Raw genomic sequence first — 19,814 nt, forward strand, 5'->3', positions numbered from 1 at the left:
GGATCATGAGGTCAGGAGTTTGAGACCAGCCTGGCCAACATGGTGAAACCCCGTCTCTACTAAAAATACAAAAATTATCCGGGTGTGGTGGCAGGCACCTGTAATCCCAGCTATTCGGGAGGTTGAGGCAGGAGAATCACCTGAAACCAGAAGGCAGAGGTTGCAGTGAGCCCAGATAGTGCCACTGCACTCCAGCCTGGGTAAAAGAGCGAAACTCTGTCTCAAAAGCAACAACAAATCTATATAGTTACTTAAATTGTGGGAATAATTTCTATTAATCTTTAAGCTTTTAATTGAAATATATAAGTTCACAAATCATCAGTGTACAGCTTACTTTTCATGAAGTAAACACATCTGTGTAACCAAAAATACCTAGAGCAAGGAATAAAACACTACCAGTAACCCAGAAGTGTCCCCCTTGAAGGGCCTTCCTAGACACTACTCCCAACCCCATCTTTCTGATTGCTTGGATTACTTGTACCTATTTCTGAACTTTATGTAAATGTAACCCCTCAGTATGTACTCCTGTGTGTCTGACAGAATTCTCCCTTAATATTTGTTGTGAGCTTCATCCGTATTGTTGCTTGTATCATTAGTTTTTTCATTGTTCATTCTTGTTGCTGTTTAATATTGTATGAATATACTACAATTGATGGACATAGGATTGTTTTTGTGTTTGGCTGTCAGGAGTAATGCTACTGTGAGCATTCCTTTTTTTAATTTAATTTTTCTTCATTTTTTTTCTTTGCATATGTGAGCATTCTTACACACTTGCCACATTCTGTATGAGTTTTATACCTCAGCGTATACCATTGCTGATGTTTTCTCAAAGACAGAATTTCCATTTACTTTACAAGAAATGGAAACTAAAACAACTTTAAGGCATATGACTATGGCATATCATAGTTATGTTACTAAAATAATTGACTGGTAATTATTTTATTTTAAATATTGGTGTTTTTCTTGAGTCTCTTGGTATCCTTTAACAGTTCAGTCTTGAGGCTTACAGTGTTAACCTTTTCCACAAAATACAGAGGAGGAGACTGCCATGTTCTTTTCCATTTTCATTTTTTGCAGATAGCCATATTTGTTATTAAAACATGTTGGGTTATTATAAACGTTGTTTTTGTGCTAAAATTTTTTATCCACAGATTTGATTCATTTAAACTTTGGACAAATAAACATTTAATAGTTCTTTTAATTTTAAGTGTTTGCAACTAGTCAAAATCTAAGGAACTTTTTTCCCACTAGTCAGAAAGTTTGTTCTCTAACTTGATATCACTTTGATTTCCCACCAGAGATTGTAGGTTGGGTTGCTTTGAGGAGGGGAAGACATCTTTTTTGTATTTAAGAATTTAAGGCCGGGCGCGGTGGCTCAAGCCTGTAATCCCAGCACTTTGGGAGGCCGAGACGGGCGGATCACGAGGTCAGGAGATCGAAACCATCCTGGCTAACACGGTGAAACCCCGTCTCTACTAAAAATACAAAAAACTAGCCGGGCGAGGTGGCGGCGCCTGTAGTCCCAGCTACTCGGGAGGCTGAGGCAGGAGAATGGCGTGAACCCGGGAGGCGGAGCTTGCAGTGAGCTGAGATCTGGCCACTGCGCTCCAGTCTGGGTGACAGAGCGAGACTGCGTCTCAAAAAAAAAAAAAGAATTTAAAACAATACTGTGGACTTTAATATGTGATTCTGGGCTTTCATTCCAAAAACTTGCTTCCTTTTGCTGCTGAAGTGGTGATAAGTAATTTTGTTTCTCCACTGAAGTTTGGAACCTGTTTCTTACTCCTTTAAAGCTTATCTCTTTAACACTTACGAAAATGTTTTGCTGTTATTTGGACAGTTCTTTCATTTTTAGTTTCCTCGTATTCTTGACTACCCTTTATTGTCTTACAGTAAGCTTATTTTAAAATTGTGAAACTTTCACAGAAAAGTGGGGCACATTTTGCTTTTAGAGATGTTTTTCTGGTCCTTGACTGCACCTTTCCATTCCTGGTGTATAGGAGGAAGGTGAAAAAGTGCCTCTGCCCAGCATCCTTGATAAGTTCTTCAAGTGAAAGTTTGTACTAAAGTGCTAGTGGCATATAAACTTGCATTCCTCATGATACAAATATCCCCTGAGAATGACAGATGGGACTCTGTTCATCAGGAACTACTTACTTGAAATTGATGATACAGTAGCCTTAGATAGCAAAGGAGGAACATTTTGTTATTTCACGTTTGCTCTTTTGGCACTTAACCAGTCCAGTATTAATGCTAACAGTTGATCTTTCTTATCCACAAAAAGCAGTGTGGAGGAGACTGCCCTTGCTTTCCATTTTCTTTTTTCAACACATAGCCACATTCGGTAAATGTTGCCATTTACTGAACATTATCCCTAAGTTTGGGGATAAGGAGCCTGAGCTTCGGGGTGACTTTTATGTCTTTCGTTTTTCCAGAGTGGTTTCTTAATCTTATTTCTAAATGAGAGGATTTTTTAGTAAGATGACTTCTGAGATGCTCTAAAATTCTTTATCATTTGGGTTGCCAGTGTAAATCAGCAAGGTTTGAATTTGTTAGCTTGTTACCACACAAACGTAGTTCTTGCCCTTGTGGAAGTTAAAATTAAGAAACTGAGTTTAAATAAAATTTGAAATTAGTATGAAGTGCAAGTGAGCTTGTTGGTTTTATTTTCATTGTCTTCTGGTTTATTTTTCTTCTAAGAAGTAGAAATCAACTTTTATATTGAATAGATTCATAATTTATCTCCTGAGCCAGCCCATGTTTTTCTGCCTGAATAAGATACATACATATTTCTAAGGATAGAGATACATAGATCTGTCTATCCTCATATCTCCAGTTTGTGTATGTATATGCACATACACAATGTTTTATAAACACTGAAGTTTCATTTGTAACCTTAGCCTTAGACTGTTTGCAAGACCAGCAGAATATGTTAAAAGAATTTACTGTGAAATGTTAATAAGATGAAGGCTTGTAATGACCGCCAAAGTCTGGTATATGTTCTGCCATTTGTTTATTTATTTTATTTATTTTTTTTGAGAAAGAGTCTCACTCCGTCATCCAGGCTCAAGTGCAGTGGTGCAACGTTGACTCACTGCAACCTCCACCTCCTGGGTTCAAGCAGTTCTCGTGCCTCAGCCTCCCGAGTAGCTGGGATTACAGGCACATGTCACCAAGCCTGATTCACTTTTTTGTATTTTTAGTAGAGACAGAGTTTCACCATGTCGGCCAGGCTGGCAGTTATTTAGTGAATTACCTTTGGACCACACTTCAAAAGTTGTTACAGCCTAGCGATTATGTTATAGCATTTTAATGTAAGTGACTTAAAAAAAAGTCTAGATAAGAAAGTTAATTGCAGAGTTGCGGTAATTAATCTTGTTTTTGTAGTATTAGCTTTTTTCATTATATTCATTGTTTTGGCTGTTATATTCATTGTTTTAGCCATATATCTGGAAATTGAAGGTAGGAGGACAGGTTTAAATTATACGTTGCTAGAATCTAAGCACTTCAGTTGCAAAGATAAAGTAACACTTTGTTTCCTCATAAGCATGTTTAATCCCACATAGCAAGTAGTAGTTGTAACTCCCAGGATGCCTTTATGAATCTTTCTGATTCTGCATTGCAGCATGTCAGAGGAAACCTGTACTCTATTTCTGCATCATTTGAGAACCTTGTAGCTGAAATATCTAGAGTTGAAAAACTGAGCTGGAAGATCTGGATATAGGGAGCTCGACCAGAGTCTGTAAAGTTAAGTCCCTGGTTTTAGGGGGCTAGGAAAGTGTTACATACCAATCAAAGACATGCGTTAATAACAGATACAATGAAACTGGGAATATATACCCTTTTGGGTGAAATGTCTAAAAATTTTTGGTGAAATGTTAACTAGTGTCTTGGGATGGTGGTGGTGAGTTAATTTTGGTTATTGTTTTACATTTCTTTGCTTTTCAAATACTGCATATGGAATCTACAGGTAGGGAGTCTTCGTGACATTGTCTTCGGCAGTGATTTCATGGATATAACACCTAAAGGATAGGCAACAAAAGTAAAAATAGACAAGTGAGACATCAAACTACAAAACTTCTACACAGCAAAGGAAACAGTCAACAAAGTGAAAGGATATCCTATGAAATGGGAGAAAATATTTGCAAACCATGTATCTGATAAGGAGTTAATCTCCGAAATATTTAAGGATCTTCTACAACTTAGTGGCAGAAAAACTAATAACCTATTTGAAAATGAACTAAAGACTTCAATAGACATTCTCCAGAGAAGACATACAGATGGTAAGCAGGTATATGGAAAAAGGCTCAACATCATTAATCATCAGGGAAATGCAAATAAAAACCCACAATGAGATATCTTCTCACCCCTATTAGGATGACTGTTAAAAAAAAAACACACAAACAACAAGTGTTGGTGAAGATAGGGAGAATTTGAATGCCTTACACACTGTTGGTAGAAATGCAAAAAGGTATAACTATTATGGAAAACAGTGTGGAGGTCCTCAAAAAATTAAAAATAGAACTACCATATGATCCAGCAATTCCACTTCCAAGTATTTATTCAAAAGAAATGAAATCAGGAACTTGAAGAAATACTAGAACTCCCATGTTTTTAATAGCACTATTCACAATAACCAAGATGTGGAAACAGCCCACAACATGTCCATTGACAGTTGAAGAAATAAAATGTGGCATATAAATACAATGGAATATTATTCATTCTTAAGGAATTCTGCAATGTGCAACATTGATGTACTTTGAGGATATTATGCTAAATGAAATAAGCCAATCACAAATATTGCATGATTTCATTTAAATGAAGTTATCAAAAATAGTCAAATTTATAGAAGCAAAGAGTCGAATTGTGGTTGCCGGGGCAAAAGGGAGGGGAGGGGGAAATGGGGAGTTACTAGTCAGCAGGCATGAAATTTCAGTTAAGCAGGATGAGTAAGTTCCGCTGTACAATATTGTACCTGTAGTCAACAGTACTGTATTGCACACTTAAATATTTGTTAAGAAGGTAGTATTCATGTATGAGAAGAAAGTAAAACTAAAAAGTAATAATTTGGCAGTGGCTCATGCCTGTAATCCCAGCATGTTGGGAAGCAGAGGCAGGAGGATAGCTTGAGCCCGGGAGTTTGATACTAGTCTGAGCAACATAGGGAGACTCTGTCTCTACAAAAAAATTAAAAAACAAAAATCCCAGTGTGGTGGCACATGCCTGTGGTCCCAACTGCTGAGGAGGCTGAGATGGGAGGATCCCTTAAGCTCTAGAGGTCAAGGCTTCAGTTAGTTATGATTGCACTACCACATTCCAGCCTGAGCAGTAGAGCAAGACCCTGTCTCAATAATAATAATAATAATAATTTTCTTTTTTTTTTTAGACGGGGTCTTGCTCTGTCGCCCAGACTGGAGCTCAATGGCACAGTCTTGGCTCACTGCAACCTCTGCCTCCTGAGTTCAAGCAGTCTCCTGCCTCAGCCTCCCAAGTAGTTGGGATTATAGGTGCCTGCCACCATGTCCAGTTAATTTTTTGTATTTTTAGTAGAGATGGGGTTTCGTCATGTTGGCCAGTCTGGTGTCAAACTCCTGACCTCAGGTGATCCACCCACCTCAGTCTCCCAAGTACTGGGATTACAGGCATGAGCCACCATGCCCTGCCAATAATTTTGTAATTCTGATTTTGATGTGAACTCATACTATTTGATTGATGACACAGTCCATATGTAGGGCATTTAAAATTTGAATAAAAGCTTAAATGTTACATATTTTTAATGCTGGAAGTATGCTTTAAGTGCTTATTAATTTGTAGACATTTGTATTTTTATTCACAGCAACTTTAGGATGATAATTGACTATTATTTCTAGTAAATGAGGATAACTGATAATCAGGAAGTCAGTCCAGAATTAAAATTAGGCCATGCGCTGTGGCTCATGCATGCAGTCCTAGCATTTTGGGAGGATGGGGTGATGAGAGGGTCCCTTAAGACTGAGAGTTCAAGACCAGCCTACCAACATACTGAGATCCTGTCTCTGAAATAAATAAATAAATACATAAATAAATAAATAAATTTCACCTGGCCTGGTGGCATGTACCTGTAGTCCTAGCTACTCAGGAGATTGAGGCAGGAGGATTGTTTGAGCCCAGGAAGTTGATATTTGGGACTCTGAACCAGTGATTCTGTCTTTCCAGGATAAGTTTGTGACTATAGCATAAAATTCCTTTTGCATCAGATAATTTGATTATGGTAGTAAATACGTACAAATATTTTGCTCACATGCCTGCTGAATGATGGAAGATGGAAAATTCAGTGTGCAAATGAACTGGATAATTAGAAAAGAGGAATTTATTGTTGATGGCAACAGGTGGCTATTTTTTCTGAAGGTACCCTAGTGGTATGGACTCACATCTGTTTAATAATTTTATGTGGGGAATATTTTCTGTTCGTAAAACTTGAGTTTACCTGTGAAGAAATTAGTGACTGTCAGTTTATTAAGTGTTGAAGCAGATTGCTAAGGGAAATAATTTCATCATTATTGGTTAAAAAAGAAAATAAACCACCTCTCACTTTCTAAGAGGAATTCTAAGAAGAACGTGTTTGGGAATAAGTAGGAACCATTTTTTAAAAAACGTAGGACTTTGAAACGTAAATTTAGTTCTTAGATTTTTAATTGACTCATCTCACATTCACTTGATTAGTTGTCTGACCATCTTACAGGCTTCTTATAAACCTAAACCAAGAGAAAACAAGTGTTTTCCTGAGAAAGCATACTAAAAAACCTTCATTAAATGAGATCAACTAAATTTTGTTGCTTTTTTTTTTTTAAGTAGAAGCTGCTGATGTGGTTAAGGAAAGATCAGTAAGTATAGATTCTAGGGAGTAATCTACATGGCTTTATGAAGAGCTGATCACAGATGTATTTAATGTATTTGTCTCAAACAGTGACTTTTAGTAGCTGAAGAAGGAATAAGAACAACATAACTGGATTTAAACAAAGCTTTTGTTTTTTCATGAAGCAGTCATATTGGTGGTGTGTCAGTTGGGGGAAATTTTTAAAAGTTAGGTTATATGGAAACTAAAACCTACTAAAAAATAGCGCTAGCCATTTGCACATAGACACTTAGTGAATGATTGTTTTCCTTCATCTTTCTTTTCTAGTCTAAGGTGTGTTCATATAATTACTTGTTTACATTATTGAGCATATTAAATATGTTCGTAGATGATTAAAAACTGGGTGAGGTTAAGTACTCAACCAAGAACAAATCAAATTACTCTGAATAACCTGTTAGAAAAAAAAAAAGCCAATGTGTTTTAATCTGTGTGGAAACAAAAAAAATGAGCAGACTCTTCAAACTATCTAGCTAGGACCAAATATAGCAGATAGGGGCTACAGTTGAGGTTCTGAAGTGTGTGTGGTGGGGGTGCATGGGTGTGTGTGAACACATGATACTGTATCATAGCAATAAGATTTGTAAAACATTGCAATGGCTGAAAAACTGTCTAATAGGAAATTTAAAGTGTTATTCCAAAGAGGAACAAGCCTAAAAGTAAGTTAACCTTTCAGAGTGGTTGAAAGTAATTTTTTAAAAAAAAAGGTTGTTCAGCTATTTTTTTTGTATTATATACTCAAAAGATAGCTAAAGAAAATGAATTTAAATTATTAGACTGACATAAAGAACTTCTGGTAAATTCTAAAATGGGGCACTAAACAAGATTATATCCTTTCTTTTTTGGTGTCAGCTTAGTTTAGATACTTTAAAATTATCTTGGAGATGGTAAATTAGTCAGGAATGGTATTATAGAATGTTTGAAATAGAAGAAACCATTGTCCCAATTCTTGAGGTTTGTTCAAAGTGATGTTTGGATTTAGAGCCCAAGTCTCCAGATTCCCAGTCAGTCATGATAATGTTACCTGTTCTTGTTCCAAAATTGTATCATCATCCTAGTCATTTTTCATTTCAGTGAATTGTTGGACCTGTTGATCTGTTTATGGTTCCAAGGGATAGATGGGAGCATGGAATACTCTCTCAAAATAAATGTGTAAGTGCCAAGTGAGCGGTATAGATCATGAGTGCCTGGCACCCTAGAAAATTTTAATTAAGTGAATTAAAGAATACAGATATGTGTATATTTTATTTTTTAGGGTTCCCCCCGCCAGACAAGGTCTTACTCTGTCGCCCAGCAGGAACACAGTGGCACAGTCACTGCTCTCTGCAGCCTCGAACTGCTAGGCTCAGAGATCATTCTGCCTCATCTGCCCCAGTAGCTAGGACTACAGGTGTGTTCCACCAAGCCTGTTAATTGGCTTTTTTGAGACAGTCTCAGTTATTCAGGCTGGAATGCAGTAGCATAATCTCGGTTCATTGCAACCTCTGCTTCCCAGCCTCAAGTGATCCTCCTGCCTCAGTCCCCCAAGTAGCTGGGACTACAGGCATGTGCCACCAAGCCCAGCTAATTTTTGTGTTTTTTGTAAAGACAAGATTTCACCATGTTGCCCAGACTGGCCTTGAACTCCTGGGCTCCAGCAATTCACCCACCTCAGCCTCCCAAAGTGCTGGGATTACAAGCATGAGCCACCATGCCTGGCCCCACAGATCGTTTTGTAGAGCCAGGGTCTTGCTTTGTCTCCTAGGTTGGTCTTGAACTCTTGACCTTAAGCGATCCTCCCACCTCAGCCTCACTGGGATTACAGGTGTGAGCCACTGGCACAGGACATAGAATTTAAGGGAGAAAGCCAGTTATTTTGTTTTCCCTTTCTTTCATTCCCCCGAGGTAACTCTTAACTGTTCTTTTGTGTTGGTTCTTTTGGGGGAAAAAAAATAATAATTTTTTTTTTTTTTTGAGATGGGGTCTCATCGGCACCCCCCACACCCCCCCATTTTTTTTTTTTTTTTTTTTTTTGAGACGGAGTTCCACTCTTGTTGCCCAGGCTGGAGTGCAATGGCACAATCTCAGCTCACCACAAACTCCACCTTCCTGGGTTCAAGTGATTCTCCTGCCTTAGCCTCCAGAGTTGCTGAGATTACAGGTATGCACCACCATGCCCATGTAAGTTTGTATTTTTAGTAGAGATGGGGTCCTCCATGTTGGTCAGGCAGGTCTTGAACTCCCAACCTCAGGTGATCTGCTCACCTCATCTCCCAAAGTGCTGGGATTGCAGGCATGAGCCACTGTGCCTGACTTTGTCGCTCTTTTACCCGGATTAGAGTGTAGTGTCTTGATCACAGCTTACTGTAGCCTCAACCTCTGCCTCTCGATTAGCTGGGACCACAGGCATGTGCCACCATGCTCAGTTAATTGTTACTTTTTTTTGTAGAGACGGGGGTTTCACTGTGTTGCACAGGCTTATTCTTTTTAATTTTTTAAATGCATGTGAATGTAAACACACTTTTTTCCATTAAAAACGAACCACACTGTATGTATTGTTTTGTAACCTAAGTTTCATTTTTTGCTTAAAGATATCCTGGGCATTTTTCTGTATCTGTATAAATAGAGGATGACCTCATTAGTTTTTATAGTTGCAGAGTAGTCTTTTACATGAATGTACCACAATGTATTAAATACTCATCTATTAACATTTAAATTCTTTTATGCTGTTGTAGAACTGCAGCAAACAACCCTATACAAATATCTTTACATGTTTATGTCACAATTTTAGTAGAAAGATTCACTTTTTTTTTTTCTGAGACAGAGTCTCGCTCTGTCACCCATGCTGGAGTGCAGTGGCGCAAGCTCAGCTCACTGCAACCTCTGCCTCCCGGGTTCAAGTGATTCTCCTGCCTCAGCATCCTGAGTAGCTGGGATTACAGGCACACGCCACCACGCCCAGCCAATTTTTGTATTTTTAGTAGAGACGGGGGTTTCACCATGTTGGTCAGGCTGGTCTTGATCTCCTGACCTTGTGATCTGCCTACCTTGGCCTCCCAAAGTGCTGGGATTACAGGCGTGAGGCACCATGCCTGGTGAAAGATTCACTTTTGCAAAAGATTCACTTTTTAAAAGTGGGTTATTTGGTCAAAGGGTTTTTCTGTTTTTAAGCTTTATTGAAGTATAATTGATACATTTTAAAATGCACGTTTAATGTATACATTTTGATGATTTGGAGGGATATTTGCATTTTAAAGTTTGGTAAATATTGCTGAATTTGTTTTCAAAGAAAGGTTGCATAATTTATAATCCCATCATTAGTGCATGAGGTTAACTGTGGAATAAATGAATACATGAGATACTTGAGAGTAACGTGTCAACTAGTCTTAGGGCTGAGGTGATTTGGAAGGACTGTTCAGAGATAATGGGGGTACTTAAACTATATCTTGAGGAACGAGTATGCCACAGATAGAGAAACATAGGGGAAAAAGGATATTCTTAGTGAGAGGGAATGGGCCAAAGTCCATGGAAGATTTACCAGGACAGAATTTTTACTCTGTTGTCATACTCTGTTCGTCTCTTGGTTCACTTCATGTTGGCATTTTTTTGGTTGGGGAGGGGAAAGAAACTAGGCACTCTCTTGTCTTCAAGGCTTTACCACCTGTGGAACAATCTATTCCAAGTCTTCTATGCTTTGACTGTTTTTCTTTTACAAGATTCTTCCTTAGACAAACTTATCTACACATTATTTGTTTGTTTGTTTTGAGACTGAGTCTCCTTCTGTTGCCCAGGCTGGAGTGCAGTGGTGTGAGCTCAGCTCACTGCAGCCTCTACCTCCCAGGTTCAAGCGTTTCTCATGTCTCAGCTTCTCAAGTAGCTGGGATTACAGGCATGCACCACCATGCCCTTGGTAGAGACAGGGTTTGCCATGTTGGCCAGACTGGTCTTGAACTCCTGACCTCAGTGATTTACCCACCTCAGCTTCCCAAAGTGCTGGTATTACAGGCATGAGCCAGTGCACCTGGCCTACACATTGTTCTTGAGTAAGCCATATGCTGTACTACTGCAGTTTTTCTTTTTTGACACCATAGTAAAACTGTGAACTCAGTGGTTGCTTGACTTCAGTATCTGATCACTTCTTTTATGTGTCTTATGTCTTCTTGATAGCTTTTCCATATCCCAGCCTCAGGTGCTTGCTGTCATTTATAGTTGTTGTTAGGCCCATTTATGCTTAATGAAGAATTACCAGTTAATATTTATTTGATAATGTTTTATATAATAAGCTCATCTTGTTCACTGTCCTGAATACTTTCTTTATAGTACTGTTTGGTAATGAAGTTTTTATATTCTTACCAGAATGTATTTCCTCATTAATAGATGTCTGATAATCAGTATATGGACTTATAATGCACAATAGAAGTGATGTATAATTCATGTATTATGCGTAACAAGAACCTGTTTTACAGTAAACTTCTGTTTACTGAATTTAATTCACAAGAGTTAGTAATTGGCAACCTTAGGATTAGAATCCATGTTTTTCTGATTAAACAGCCAGAATGAAGTTTTAATTACTATAATGCGTCAATAATCATCTCCCATATAAAAGCTTTTAAAAAATACTTCAAAAATATCTGAAGTTACACTATAAGGAACAGCCATCAGGATGGTGCCGTGAGTTTCAGCTTTGAGATTCTCTATCTCTTCAAAGACAGCAATGATAAACATACACACAATTAATAATCATACTTTTAGAATGAATGTAGATGCATAAATCTGCATCTTCTCTAGAAGATGAAAGACATATGTAACTGAACTGAAAGACATGTAAACTCCAGATTATGTTTTTTGAGGACTATCAAAAACATCAGAATAGGGACAGAAGCTATTAGTTTAAATATACTTATTGACAGTAAGGGGTTCATGTTGAAGTTCAAAAGGTAAATCTCTTGTTTGTAATGACAGGGGTTGGTGGCAGAAGTGCCTGATTATATTCAGAAAAGAGAAAGTAGAGCTGTACACATGTGTACACAGAGCCACATGTACAGGAATCAGCTTTTCTCTGTATTTTAAAAAAATTTTTATTTATTTATTTTTTGAGACGGAGTCTTGCTCTGTCACCCAGGCTCGAGTGTAATGAATGGCACGATCTCGGCCCACTGCAACCTCTGCCACCTGGGTTCAAGTGATTCTCCTATCCCAGCCTCCCAAGTAGCCGGGATTATAGGTGTGCATCACAAAGCCCGGCTAACTTTTTTATTTTTAGCAGAGATGGATTTTTACCATGTTGGCCAGGCTGGTCTCGAACTCCTGACCTCAGGTGATCCACCCACCTCAGCCTCCCAAAGTGCTGGGATTAAAGGCATGAGCCACTGTGCCTGGCCAAAGAATTTGTTAATTCATACACAATTACTTGTCTTCTGGTTTGTTGAAGCAATAAGCCAGACATTTGCCACAATAATATCTGTCAAAGTGGCTTGCTGTAAACACTCCAGCACCACATTCATCTGAAGGGCACTCCCGACTAAGGTGACTAATTTTACCGTTCTCATCCACCTTACGGTGTTTAAGGACAACCAACTTAACCTTCTTTCTCTTGTGCTTGTTCTTCTTGGGAGTCGTATAAGATTTCTTCTTTAATACCACCACAAAGTCTCAACACAAGAGTAGACTACTTTTGAATGTTGTAGTTAAAGTACTTTCATCTTCCAGTTGCTTGGCATCAAACATCAGTCTTTGCTGATCCGGACAGACTTCTTCCTTATCCTGGATCTTGGCCTTTTCATTTTCTGTTGCATCCAAGGGTTCAATCTTGAGGGTGGTGGTCTTACCCATAGGGTTTTTACAAAAATCTGCATTTTGGTGGCGGCTCTGAGGTAGAGTGAAAGAAAGAGATGAGTTAGATTAGACAGGAGAAGGCAACGCACAGGGCACTGGTCACAGAGCAGCAGAAGAGCACACACTCCCTCTATTATTTATAGCATCAAAGGAGTAGAGAGTATTTGGACTGTGAAACCTGTATTTCCTTCCCTTGCCACTCCTGGGAATCTATGTAAATAGCTGCTTCAGGAAAATTCAGTTTATTCTGTTATGCAAAATACAAAAGAAGCTGATATGGCAGCAGAACGTCCCAAGCACAAAAAACAGTCATTAGTGAAGTGTTGCTACAGAGCAGGTGAAAATTGTGACCCAGCATTTCACCATCTATTTTTTAGACTTGAGTAAAGCTTGTAAATAGTTCTACAAAAGAAGATTACAAAGCAGGAAAGGTAAGAACTCAGAAAAGAGATGGCAGGGCAACAGGAGGAGATAAAATGTGAGTTGAGGGAACTTGGGAAAGAAGTAGAAGAAAGCAAAAGGCTGGGCATGGGGGCTCACACCTGTAATCCCAGCACTTTGGGAGGCTGTGACAGGGAGATTGCTTGAGCTCAGGAGTTCAAGACCAGCCTAGACAACATGGCAAAACCCTGTCTCTAAAAAAAGTACATAATTAGCCAGGTATAGTGGCTCGCGTCTGTAGTCCCAGCTAGTTGGGAGTCTGAGGTGGGAAGAGGGCTTGAGCCCAGGAGGCGGAGGTTGCAGTAAGCCGAAATTGCACCACTGCACATGAGCCTGGGCAACAGAGGGGAGACCCTGTCTCAAAAAATAGTACAGAAATGCAGGTGAAATAAGGAGGAGCACAAGAAGCAGACTAGGCCCGAGGAAAACATAGTAAGAGACACAGGGATTTTAAAAAATGGAAATAAAGATTTTTTTTTTTTAAGTTTTAGAAAATACAGTAGATCCAACAAACTGAGAATTGAAAACCCTATAGAAGAAAACCAAAACATGACAACAGAACAGTGGTTAAAAACACAATTGAAGAAAAACTGAGATGAAATTTACATATTGAAAGGGCATCTGTGGCAGGGAAAACTGACCAGAAAGATCGTAAAGATTCCTTTCAACAGCCAGAAACCTTCCTGACTACCCCACCCTAAGTTCTCTGTAAGACATTAAAATATGGCTGGCCTTAGAATTCTCCACAACATTCAACCCCAGTCGAACAACATTTATGAGATAAGGAAGTAAAGTGCTAGCTAAAGATTTTATATCCAGTCACATCGTTCTTAAGGAACAAATAGTACTTAGAGAATATTGTTTATGTGAGCCCTTCTTAAGGAAAATACTAGAGTATAAACTTCAGCTGACAGACGTGGGGAAATGATTGGTGTGTAAGCAGTGAATTTATATATAGACATAAAGACTAAAATGTGGGCTGGGCGTGTTGGCTCACACGTGTAATCCCACCACTTTGGGATGCCAAGATGGGCAGATCACTTGAGGCCAGGAGTTTAAGACCAGCCTGGCCAACATGGTGAAACCCCGTCTCTATCAAAAATATAAAAATTAGCTGGGCATGGTGGTGCACACCTGTAGTCCCAGCTACTTGGGAGGCTGAGGCACGAGAATCGCTTGAATCTGGGAGGTGGATGGTTGCAGTGAGAGATCGTGCATGCCACTGCACTCCAGCCTGGGTGATAGAGTGAGAATCTGTCTCAAAAAAAAAAAGGCCGGGCGCGGTGGCTCAAGCCTGTAATCCCAGCACTTTGGGAGGCCGAGACGGGCGGATCACGAGGTCAGGAGATCAAGACCATCCTAGCTAATACGGTGAAACCCTGTCTCTACTTAAAAATACAAAAAACTAGCCGGGCGACGAGGCAGGCGCCTGTAGTCCCAGCTACTCGGGAGGCTGAGGCAGGAGAATGGCGTAAACCCGGGAGGCGGAGCTTGCAGTGAGCTGAGATCTGGCCACTGCACTCCAGCCTGGGTGGCAGAGCAAGACTCCGTCTCAAAAAAAAAAAGACTAAAATGTGGAGATCATAATGACAGAATATAATGTTAATATTGTATACCCTGATGATACAGAAATGATCAAACTAAAAAAATTTGAGAGAAAGAATTGCCCTATGGTAATAACTGGTATTGAAAAAGATGTTTAAACATCACAGATCAAGTAATAGAAATATAAACATATTCAGCACTTTAAAAGAAACATTAAAATAACAAAGAAAACTAAAACACTAAAGATAATGCTATTAGATTCAATACTATTGATTAAATCAGATAGTGGGAGAGGAAGCTTGTTAATTTAACGTTACTCATATTGAGGAACTAATAGGTATTGTCTGAAGAGATAGAAATTATGAAGGTAACCATTAGAACAAAGCTATAAACCTTCCTAAATATTGAAAGAACTACAAACCCATTGAAAGTAAAACATCATTTAGTGAAAAAATGTTCATATATAACCACATACATAACACGACAGCCCTAAGACCAAACACGCCTTTCTTTCTTTATTGTTATTTTTTGAGACAGAGTCTCGTTGTGTCGCCCAGGCTGGAGTGCAGTGGCTCAATCTTGGCTCACTGCAACCTCCAACTCCTGGATTCAAGTGATTCTATTGCATCAGCCTCCCAGGTAGCTGGAACTGCAGGTGCCCACCACCAAGCCCGACTAATTTTTGTATTTTTAGTAGAGACGGGGTTTCACCATGTTGACCAGGCTGGTCTTGAACTCCTGACTTTGTGATCTGCCCACCTCAGCCTCCCAAAGTGCTGGTATTACAGGCGTGAGCCACCACGCCCGGCCCAAACATGCCTTTCTTAACAAAATATATTAATATGCTTTAACTCACTTTTAGAAGAAAAGTATTTTTTAGTTTAGATTCAAGGCAAAACCCACTCTGTGGTTTACACAAGGTACACACCTAAGGCAGTGATTGTGAAAAGTTGGTGTTTTAAAAGATAGAGAAAAGGTATAAGATACAAATGCAAATGAAAAGAATTTAGGAGTGTCATGATTTTAACATACCAGGTGGAGTTCATACTAAAAAACAATAAAGAGAGGCACTTATTTCTTAAAGGACACAATGAAAATTTAATAGTTGTGAATAGCAATATGACAGATAACATAGCAGCAACCTTGGTGAAGCAGAAATTACCAAAAATACGAGGAGAAACGGAAATACATTCATAGCAGGAAATGTTTATGTGAAAGACGCAAAACAAACTTCAGCAAATGAAACAACACAATGTTTTTTAATTTTATAAATTAAAACACTGGACATTCTGATTCCAAAGTTCATAAGGAAAAGTAAAGAAGGAGGAAGAGCCAGGAAAACTGGAAAAATGAAATTGGATGTTTTTCACATAAATGCCGAACGGATCAATTAATAAAATAAAACCATGAAAATACTAAAAGAAAATAGAAGTCTTTTTATAATTTTGATATGGAGAAGACCTTTTATACTGACTCAATCCAGAAGTCATGAAATAATTGATAAATTCTATTACATTTAAAAAAAGCACTCAGGGCACTCTGGGAGGCCAAGTTGGATGGATTGCCTGAGCCAAGGAGTTTGAGATCAGCCTGGCAACATGGCACAACCCCGACTCTACCAAAAATACAAAAAAAAAAGCTGGACATGATGGCATGTGCCTGTGGTCTCAGCAACTGGGGAGGCTGAGGTATGAGAATCTCTTGAGCCTGTAAGATGGAGGTTGCAGTGAACCGACGAGGTTGCACCACTGCACTCCAACCTGGATGACAGAGTGAGACCCCGTCTTCCCCCCAAAAAAGAAAAAAGCATTCTCTGAGTGGATAAAGAAAATGTATATACATACAATGAAATGTTACTCAAACTTTAAAAAGGAAATTTTTTCGTGTGATACAACATAGATGAACCTTGAGGATGTTACACTAAGTGAAAGCCAGTCACAAAAAGACAAATACTGCATGACCCTACTTACATGAGATATCTAAAGTAATCAAACTCCTAGAAACAAAGTAGAATCGTGGTAGCTAGGGGAAGGGGGGAAAGGGAATTGTTCAGTGGATATAGAGTTTCAGCAAAACTGGTAAAACTTATTTGCAACCAAAACTTACTTACAGTTAGGAATTAACAAAACTTACTGGTAATTTTAATCATAAACAAAGGGTAGCCTTCCTAATACACATGTAAGAAGTACTTGGAAACTTGATAAGAAAAAGATCTTGTAATCCCTTAAAAAGTGAGCAAATATATGAATCGATAATTCACAGAAAATTAAATATAAGTGGGTTTTAAGCTAATGAAGCCAGTACCTCATTCACAGTAAGAGAAATTAAAACTATAATGATTATAGTTACCCTATTAGGCAAAAACAAAAGTTGGGCATGGTTGTGGAGCTTTGGGGGAAAAGCTGCTCATACATTGCTATTGAGAATACAAATTGAGATAATCCCTGTGGAAGGCAATTGGTCAATATCTGCCAGAGTAAAAAATACCCAGCAGGTTGAATTTTCTGAAATTTATCTTATACTTACACACTTACTACATGATACGTGTCTCAGATTATTTTGTATTATGGTTTGTAATAGCAGAAGGTGAGAAACAATCCAGATGTCCGTCAGTAGGGGATTAGTCAAAGAAATTATGGAAAAATCATATAATGGAATACCAAGCAGCTGTAAGAAAAAAAAGGCAAAATTCTGGGGCTACATAATTTATATTCATATGTTTTTTTACACTCAGAAACTTGGAAAGGATGGACAAGAAAATCTTAACATGCGATACCTGGAGAAAGGGGAGAGGAAGTTAATACACAGAAAGATTGGGAGGGAGGCTTTTTGTTTGTTTGTTTTTTTGTTTTTTTTGAGAGACAGAGCTTCGCTTGGAGTGCAGTGGCGTGATCTCAGCCCACTGAAATGTCTGCCTCCCCAGTTCAAGCGATTCTTCTGCCTCAACTTCTCAAGTAGCTGGGATTACAGGCACCCCACCACGCCGGGCTAATTTCTGTATTTTTAGTAGGGAAGGGGTTTCATCATGTTGGCCAGGCTGGTCTCGGACTCCTGACCTCAGGTGATCTGCCTGCCTGCCTCTGTCTCCCAAAATGCTGGAATTACAGGCATGAGCTACCACACCCGGCTGAGACCTTTCATTCCTTACAAAAAAAAAAAAGGCTGAACACAGTGCCTCACGCCTATAATCCCAGCACTTTAGGAGGCCAAGGCAGGTGGATTGAGGAGTTCGAGGTCAGGAGTTCGAGACCAGCCTGGCCAACATGGTGAAACCCCGTCTCTACCAAAACTGCAAAAATTAGCCGAGCATGGTGGCAGGTGCCTGTAATCCCAGCTACTCGGAAGGCTGAGGCAGGAGAATCACTTGAACCTGGAGGCAGAGATTGCAGTGAGCTGAGATCGTGCCACTGCACTCCAGCCTGGGTGACAGAGTGAGACTCTGTCTCAAAAAAAGAAAAAAAAAAGAACAAAAGGCAAAGTGTTAAATAGAGACTAAATACATGAATTTATCAAAATCTGTTTGGCAAGCAGGAAGATGCCTCTGAGAGGTCATCTGCAGGATAGAGACCAAAACTATGCTGTATATTGGTAGACAGATTGGAGCAGGAAGATGAACAGCCTGTTTTTATTACCCCAGAAACTAAAGGGCTGAATCAGGAAAAAAACTGAAAAAAAATGTATGACTGTTGCCTAGGGATGTGGCTTACATAAGTTGCAGGTCCAGAGTGCTGGAAGGAAGCAGTGACAACCTCCTGGATTAAAGCTGGGCCTACCTGCCCATGACTTAGGGACTGGATCTTCAGGAAGAGACATCTGCAGCAATTATAAGACTTCATTCTGGGCTGGGCACCATGGCTCACGCCTGTAATCCCAGCACTTTGGGAGGCTGAGGCTGGTGGATGATGAGGTCAGGAGTTTGAGACCAGCCTGACCAGCATGGTGAAACTTCGTCTCTGCTAAAAGTACAAAAATTAGCTGAGTATGTTGGCGCATGCCTGTAATCCCAGCTACTTGGGAGTCTGAGGGAGGAGAATCACTGGAACCCGGGAGTCGGAGGTTGCAGTGAGCTGAGATCGCACCACTGCATTCCAGCCTGGGCAACAAAGCAAGACTTCATCTCAAAAAAAAAAAAAAACCTTATTCTGGGGTGGGAGTTTTGAGTGAGAGATGGTAGAAAATGAAAAATTGTTAGGGTGAAGTAAGCACACAAAGTTACACACACCATGCAACTTGGAGTTCTAGTGAACCTGCCAAACAAATATTCGAAAATATACAAGAAAAACTAAACCTGAAATAACCAAGTCAACACCTTCATCAAAAAGAAAAGAGAATGTTTTCTGTGTACTGATACAGAAATATCTCCTAAGTTTTGTTGCTTAGTGGGAAAAAAAGGGGAATCATTATACAGTATTTATAGTATGTTTTCTTTTTTGTAGGAGTGAGAATAATTGACATACAAGTGAATCCTTAGTCTATAAGTGTCAATAATAGAACAATTTTAAAGTATATGTTTAAGATCCTCAGGGAGGTAAACGAAGGAATAATAGCCGTAAAAGAACTAAAATCACCAGTCTGGGCAACATAGCCAAACCTCTTCTCTACAAAAAAATTTAAAAAAAAATTTGCTGAGTGTGGTGGTGCCCACCTGTGGTCCCATGCTACTCAGGAGGCTGAGGTGGGAGGATCGCTTAAGCCCAGGAGGTTGAGGCTGCAGTGACCCATGATTGTGCACTACAGCCAGGACAGCAGGGCAAGATCCTGTCTTTAAAATAAATAAATAAATAACTATATTAAGTAAGATGTCATTAGATGTGTACTAGACTGAACATAGTCAGTGAAACAGTGATTTGGAAAATAGTGTTAAGGAATTCACCCAGAATGTAGTAAGAGAGGAGTGGGAAAAAAAAATTGAGTATAGATTGAGAGATTCAAACATAAGTTCAATATTCAAAAGAAATTTTAGGAGAGATTAGAGTAGTAGAGAAACAGTATTCAATGAGATAATGATTAAAAGGTTTCCAGAATTGAAGGTTTCATATTGAACTCGGTTTTTATATTGAACTAGCACACATGTGAACAACTGCTTACTAGGATAAGTCTTTTAAATCTTCTAGATGCTCAA

The 19,814-nt window shown here is 39.1% G+C and overlaps 1 protein-coding gene and 1 pseudogene across 1 annotated transcript in view; one reads left to right on the forward strand and one right to left on the reverse strand.

The window, feature by feature from the left end:
- Positions 1–19,814, forward strand: part of FBXO11 (F-box protein 11) — a 99,586-nt gene that overhangs the window by 9,207 nt on the left and 70,565 nt on the right. The gene's annotated exons all lie outside the window — the stretch shown is intronic.
- On the reverse strand, positions 12,278–12,726 carry LOC104663163 (annotated as a pseudogene).

The sequence above is a fragment of the Rhinopithecus roxellana genome, chromosome 17 (assembly GCF_007565055.1).
Source record: "Rhinopithecus roxellana isolate Shanxi Qingling chromosome 17, ASM756505v1, whole genome shotgun sequence".
Taxonomy (NCBI): Eukaryota; Metazoa; Chordata; class Mammalia; order Primates; family Cercopithecidae; genus Rhinopithecus; species Rhinopithecus roxellana.